The sequence below is a fragment of the Helianthus annuus genome, chromosome 9 (assembly GCF_002127325.2).
Source record: "Helianthus annuus cultivar XRQ/B chromosome 9, HanXRQr2.0-SUNRISE, whole genome shotgun sequence".
Lineage (NCBI taxonomy): Eukaryota > Viridiplantae > Streptophyta > Magnoliopsida > Asterales > Asteraceae > Helianthus > Helianthus annuus.
Window position 1 is genome coordinate 432,475 of NC_035441.2, and position 8,267 is coordinate 440,741.

Sequence of the window (8,267 nt, forward strand, 5' to 3'; positions counted from 1 at the left end):
TGATTTTCTACTTCACTTTTGAAGTCTTTGAACATTTCAAATTCCTCATCCTTGTGTCTTAGTAAATACACATAACCATAACGACTATAGTCGTCGGTAAAGGTAATGAAGTATCTTTCACCATTCCTAGTCATCGGCTTAAAAGGACCACATACATCCGAATGTATGATACCTAATAAGTCTTTAGCCCTTTCAAATGTTCCACTAAAGGGTGTCTTGGTCATTTTTCCTTGTAAACAAGATTCGCATACATCAAATGAATCATCTTCATTCGTCTTCAAAAGACCATTTCTCTGAAGTGTTTGCATGTGATTCTTGTTTATATGTCCAAGGCGACAATGCCAAAGGTAGGAATCACTTAAATCCATTTTGAGTTTATTGTTGGTTACTTGGTACATTGAGCTATCATATGATGTGTTATCTTGATCTAATTCATAAATACCATTTAAAGGCATAACTTTAAAGTAAAACACATCATGCATAGAAACACAAATGTCATGGTTAACAAATTCAAAATTAAAACCACATTGTCTTAAAAGGGAAATAGAAATTATGTTCCAAGTCAAACTAGGAGCATATAAAACATTCTTCAAAATCACTTCCAAACCACTTGGAAGCTTTAAAACGTAGTCACCTTGAGCTTTGACTTCAACCTTTGCTCCGTTGCCCATGAAGAGACTAGCGTCTCCCTTCTTGTAATGTCTATTTCTTTTGAACCCCTGCAACAAATTGCAAATATGAGTTCCACATCCGGTATCTAGTACCCATGTGTTATAAGAAATAACATTAAGCTCAACATGTATCATAAAGATAGTACCCGAGGTTTGCCTTGCATCCCTCTTGTTTTTCAACTCTTTGAGATAGGTTGGACAATTTCTCTTCCAGTGTCCTATCTCACCACATTCAAAACATGGGTCATTCGTAGCAACCTTTTGCTTCTTCTCTTTTGGTTTGGTGGGTTCTGTTTTAGCCTTTCCTTTCTCTTTTCCTTTGACGTGTCCCTTTCTTTTAGCATAGTTTGCTTTAGAGTCGGGGTGGGGCCTTTTCTTGTTTCCTCCTTCATTGATCGCTAGAACGGGTAAAGCCTTTTTGCCCATTCCTGCTTTGGCCGTTTTGAGCATTGCATGAAGCTCACCAATGCTCTTGTCCCATCCATTCATGTTGTAGTTCATTACAAAGCTCTCAAATTTCTTTGTTAAAGAGTTGAGGATTAAATCTGTAGCCAACTCTTTAGAGACGGGACAATTTAGCCTTTCGAGACGGTCAAGGTGGCTTTTCATCTTAAGGACATAAGTTAATACCGATTGGGTTTCCTCCATTCGACATGCATGAAACGCTTAAACCGTTTCGAAGCGTTCTCCCCTTGCTTGTTGTAGGAACATTTCCTTCAATAGGGTAATCATGTCGTATGCCCCATGATGTTCAAAATCCTTTTGAATTTCGGGAATCATAGTTCCCAACATGAGGCATGAGGCTTGCATGGAGTCCTCGGTATACTTAACCCAATCATTGTAGGCTTCCACATCTTCCACGTTAGGTGTAGGATCGTTTGCACGACCGAAATGAGTCGTTCAGAAGAATTCTAATCAATACGAGAGGCGGAAACTAACGTATCGACTTTGAATCAGCTTGATATTCATTCTAATTGTCTTGTTTATTGATTTGAAAGCTTTACAGATCAAATGACACGTCAGCAGCACTTCGGCTCTGGAATCTGGAATCGTTACAAATGAACTGGCAGCTCTGGTATTTATAGATGTGGCATTTCGCACGGAATGGCTACGTTCCATTTCGCACGGAATGGGCCATGGTCATTTCATACGAAGTCTTTTCCATTTAGTGCAAAATGGTTTCTTAATACCAAAATCATACTATCTAGCCTACCGAGCTCCATTATATACAATCTAGACACAAGACTTTATACAAGACGAAGTCGACAGACATATGCACCAACAGACCACCCCTTGGATGTTGACGAATTCTTTGGTGTCGAGTCTTCACAAACTTCAGTCTTTATCGGTCTTCTCTCTTTTTCAAAGAATCTGACATTTTAAGCATAATTCAATCTCTTCTTTTATCAGCAACTAATCTCCCCCTTGGATGTTGATCTAACATTCTTCAATCTCCTCTTTCTCTTTCCTCAGAATCTCAAGCTGGCTCTTCACATTCTCTTGATCAGATCTCTTGATTCCTTAAATCCTTCAGACTCCCTCTTGAGTTGTGCTGGGATTGTAGTCTGGCTTTCACAGGTTCAAAATTACAACCTGGCTCTCTATAACACTTAGAATCAGGAACCTGGCTAACCTGCACATCCTCTACCTTAAAATAAATTTCACAAATTTAAAATTTTGATAAATTTATATATCACAAATAGATATTTGATCAAATTGATTTAACATTTATATCTTTGATGACCACTTGTTGGAATAACATTCAAATTTGGTTTCAACGTAATGAACCATTTAACCTTTTCAGAATCAACTCATGTTTCAAACATACTTTCCCAAACCATTGTTCATCATGATTAGCACTCGGAATTTTGAAAATCAGCTTTTCAACATCAGTTGTCGAAAATAAGATGAAATAAAATCTTTTTGAATTTTGCAAAATTTATGCTAAAACACACTGAAAATCTTTTTGGGATTTTTGTAAAGAAATGCAGTAAAGAAATATTTACAGACAATATTTTTGTGAGTTTGTGTAAGAGGATCATATCAGTTTATGAGACAAATCACTAACACCGTTAAGCTTTAAGCATTTTAAGTTCTAAACAATTCACTTAGATTGCCAGTATGCTGATCCATTTAAATTTTCACACAAAGTTCAACTGTTTCGAGATACGAGATTAATGTTTTAATGACTTAAACTCATTCGCGTGTCCCACCTCAGAATATACTCCGGTATCCAGATTTCTATATTCAGTCTTACAGGTGAATGTACACTAATGATATATGTAAACGGGTAAATGCGAAACCATGAGAGCTCAGGTTAGAACTTCCGTTCAGACAAAGAGATGATGGCTCGTCTTTAGGTGTGTCCCGTTTGGGGATCTTTTCTTCAACAGCACATGATTAGCATTTTTCAATGTTTCATCATTTTTTGTACTGAGGGTGAGCTTAAAGATTAAAGCAGTACAAAGTATTATACGGGGACTAGGCTATTGCTTCCGCAAAATCAGAAGTCCAGGTATAATACCCCAGATATCATCACGCACAAAGACCTAGTATGTCAGAAATAGAAAGCCTTTCAAACAAGATTTCAGGGGTTACCTATATATTCGAGAGATGTTCTCCACGAAATAAGCAAGTTTGATATTTAGGTTTATATCTCGAAGACAATCTACTAAATGTATAAAAACCTACTGGCATATCCGCAGTGAGATTGTTTAACACATTTGACTATTCAATTCTTTAGCGTGCTGTGATAGACCAATGATGTACTATCATTTCCCCTTTTTTTACAACAAAACTCTTTTTCATTTTATCATGTTTTTTACTTTTCCAAATTTTCTAATGTTTTTGGATTTTCTGAAATTTCTTACTCCCCCTAAAGTTCAAAATCATTAAAAGAAAATTTTGAAAATAAACTGTACAAATAAAGTGTTGGTGCATGCGTCTGTCGACTTCATCTTGTATCGAGTCTTGTTTTAGTATAGATAGATCAGGGCACGTTTTACGAGAAAAGTGTATTTGTGGGTATTTCACACGAAATGACACATAAGTCATTTCGTACGAAATCAGATGGTCATTTCGCATGAAATAGTAATTTCGTATGAAACTGATTTCGCTTGAACCATATCGTGCGAAACCAGCTTTCGCTTGAACGGTTTTGTGCGAAATAGCCAGCCCTATAAATACCCATGATGCCTTGTCATTTGTAACTTTCCGATTCCAGAGCCGAAGTGCTACTGAAGTGTCTACTCGCTGTAAAACTTTGTCAAATCAATAAAATAGACAATTAAAGTGAATATCTAGTTGTTTCGAACTCAATACGTTAGTTTCCGCCTCTCGTATTGAGAAGAACACCTCTAAACGACTCGTTTCGGGTCTGAAAACGATCCTACAAGTGGTATCAGAGCTCAGGAGGAGGAGTTCTACCGAATTCAGCTTGATTTCATCAAATTTTCTGACTTCTACACCTTCTTTTCAAAATTAAACAAGATTTAACGGTTAAAATGGATTGAATTTCTCACATTATAAGCGAAACATTGTTTTAACAAAGCCTTGAGAGAATCAGACCTAAAATCGAGCTAAAACCTGATCAAATTGACAAAAATATGGCCGAGATGATGACATCAGCAGCATGTCGCACAAAAGGTTCTTCATTTCGCACGAAATCACCATTGGGTTTCATTTCGCACGAAACAGATTGTTCATTTCGTACGAAATCAGTATTTCGTTTGAAATTTTGGTTGATTTTGCACGAAACCAGTATTTCGTGTGAAGCTATTTCGTACGAAATCACTATTTCGTTCCAAAGTGTTCCTATTTCGCACGAAACTGTCATTTCGCTTGGGTTTGATTTGATTTCGTACGAAATCAACATTTCACTTGGTTATTTCGTACGAAAGTCTATTTCGTACCAAGAGGGTATTTCGTATGAAGTTATATTTCGTTTGAAATCATCATTTCGTTTGAGTGTTTGTTTTCAGGTTGATTTAGTTTGAAAGTGACTGATATTGTAAAACTTTTTACCATATCCTGGAAGAGGAATTCTACAACGCGTTTGCTACTGCCCCAACTACTCCTGCTGCCATTGCTCAAAGCATGAACATGGAAAACGAAACTGGAACTTTGCAAAAACCCCCGAAGCTAATGGGAATTGAGGAGTATTATGGTTGGAAAGACAGATTTGAAAATTGGGTTCAAGCAAACCATTTGAGTTCGTGGGAATGTATTGAGAAAAAGTATGTTAAACCTCGTACAGATCTGCAAGTTATCAAAAAGATTTTTGAGATGACAGACAAAGAAAGAGATATGTACAAAGCAGAAAAGATGATGATTAGTTTACTTCAGCAGGCTATAAAAGAAGATATCTTTATATTACTTCAACATGATGGTACTTCATGATCGTTCTGGGATGCGCTTAAAATTAAGTTTGAGGGAAGTGAGAAGATGATAAGGAGAAAGAAAGCATTGTTAAAGAAAGAATTTGACTTGTTTTCAAGCTTGCCAGGTGAATCTTCAAAGAAGCTGATTGAAAGATATTGCCATTTAGTGCGATCAATGTCGTTGTTGGATATTAACAAAGATCAAGAAGAATGGGTCGATAAATTAGCTGATGCTTTACCTCAGAAAGAATGGGGTACATATTTGATGATCTTGAAAAATACTGGAGAGTATGACAATTTCTCAGTTCATTGAAAAGATTGAAGGACAAGATCTGGAGCAACAAAAGATTGCTAGAATGAACAGTCCAAGTGGCCAACAAGATATCAAGATGTACTACAAAGGAAGTGTTCAAGAGATTGAAGCAAGTCCAAAAGTTCAAACCGCATTCAGTGCAGAAAATTCCTCTGGATCAGCAAATCAAAGTCCAAACAGCAGCAGTGGATTTTCTTCATACCCGAGTGTTAATCCAAAAAGTTCAACCTCAAGTCATCAGTTTCAAGGCTCAAATAGTAGTAATGGTCATTGTGGTACCCGCAGAAAATCCACAGTCATCCTGAGTTAACGTAACGTTTTGCTGTTTCGGATTACTTGTCAAATTTCGGGATGAAATTTCTTTCAAGTTGGGGATGATGTGACAATCTGAGTTTTCAAGGTCTTTCCTTCGTACGTTACTGGTTTACAATACTATCTTTGTATTTTGAGTGGGGTTGTAACTTGTGCACAGTTTAGTGAAATGTCCTAGTATACGATCCTTGTAAGTGTGCGAGCCAACATATGTTGTGTGATCCTATTACAAATGTGCGATATGATTAAAGTGGCGGCCCATGTTTTTAAAAAGTGATCAGATTATGTGAATTAATTGTTTTCAACAGTTATCGGCCCAATAGTGATTTGAATAGTGTAAAGGTGGTCGGCCATTCATGTATTCAAGTCTGTCATCGACCCAATAATTGTTAAAGTGGTCTAATCAATGGTAAGGTGCATGTGGGTATCTTGATTGCATGTAAAGATTCACAAGTATCGGCCCAATCAGAAATTAGCAGCCAAATCAAAGTGTTTTAACTAACAGTTGTCGGCTAATATAATACACACATGTTGGGCCGCACATGGGTATCTTAGCACGCACACACTTTGCATTGGGCCGGCTGTTATAATAGTGTATATGCACACGCATACGTAAATAGATGAGGGTGGTTCCCATAATTTAGCACTCACAGAATTATTAGCAAACCCTAAACCCCTCCCACACATGAACGACGACAGCTATTCTGATCAATCGAAGCCCTCTTTCTTAGTCTAGCAATCGGCTGGTATGTGATTATCTTTGATTGTTCTGATTATATGTTTATGTGTTAAATGTATGTGCGTGTGTAGAGTAAAAACATGAGTTAGGGTATTAATGTATACCAACGACGATGATGATCATTCGACAAAAACAATTATGTTACCTTTTAGATTGTGTTGGTGGATTTGATTAATTATCATACGCTAACTGTTCGGTAAAGACTAGAGGTATTAGCGGACCACAAATATGGAAATCATGATTGTTACTAGATGACGTGGTTGATATTTGATCTGAATGTTAACATATCTGCTAAACGGTAACTTGTTATTACTTGAATATATGAAGGTATGATGAATGTGGTGATTGTGGACTTTATTGATTTTGTATGTTATGTGAATTCGTGGGGTATGTGTCACACCCCTTTCTAAGGCGGAAGCACGAGGTGTGATCATGAAAGGTTTTCATTGCATACGATTGGTAAACATACTACATGCTCGTAAAAATAACTTCAATGCCAAACATTACATAACTGAAATCATAGTTTTAAGTGTTTACATCAAAAGACAGCATATTGTCTGAAAGTTTACAACTTTATTCAGAAGTAAACATAAACGACATCCGGGAGCAAGAGTAGGACCGTGCGCACATCCACTTTAGTTACCTGAAATACATGTGAGTTTTGGAAATACGTCAACATAATGTTGGTGTGAATTCATGCAGTTCTTGTATTGAACGTTTGTATACTTTGTATGAAAACATGGTATGCATCTTGTATAAATCAAGTATTCTTGTATAAATCAAGTATTCTTGTATAACTCAAGTATTCTTGTATAAATCAAGTATTCTTGTATAAATCAAGTATTTCTGTATGTATCAAGTTGTTAATGGGTTGCAAGGCCATTAACATGTGACACGACATAGGAAGCAACCAAACCATATGCATTTTTCTAGTTGTCGATTCACGACTGAGACACAAAAGCACTACTCGGTACTAGTTTTCACCAAGAGTGTGGCTACCCGAAAACCTATTAGATCTAACCTTTTGTTCTACGGTCTTAGTATGTACACGATTAATGGTGCTTATGGTACCCTATTCGTGACACGATTTCTCGTATCATTCCTCAAAACGCATCATACTTGGTACTAGTTATCACCAAGAGTGCTTCTTGTTTTTGTATCCATCATACCATTTAAAAACATTGTAATATTTGTAACATGTATTTCACCCCCGAAGTTATAAAACTGAAAACAGTTAAAAGAAAAGGGGGAGCATGAACTCACAACTTTGCGTTCCTTGCGCCGTAAACTTCATCGGATTTGCTTATTTAGCGTCGTGACCTAAACGTGTTTTGTAACACCTCGAAAAATTACGTCCAATAATGCATTGACACGTGTCATAGACTTTGGATATGTGAAAATATACTTTAGAGGGACTAAAGTTGACAAACAGTGAAAACTATGGAATATAAGGGTCCAAAGTGTCAACAATGGTTAAATAGACTCTACAATAACCCTACATGGTGTTTATAACCCTAAACGGATAGATCATGGATCATACGAAGCGGAAAATGCACGAAAGTGAGAAATTACAAACTACAGGGGCTAAAAGTGTCAACATGTTGAATTTATACCTCTGAGTGATCTTTTGGCAGACCCGAAGCTTTGTAATGATAAAATATACTCACAAGAATATGTGGTAAAAATTTCATGAAGTTTCGTTATCGTATGAGAAAGTTATAACCAAAACCGTACATGAAGGGTTAAAAGCGTCAAAGTCGAATTTCATGACTTTTCGGGTGAGCGCAAAGTTAACCGAGGACTTTACCATGTTGGTAACTGTCCCAAGGTCCATAAAAACCAAGTTTGAGGGT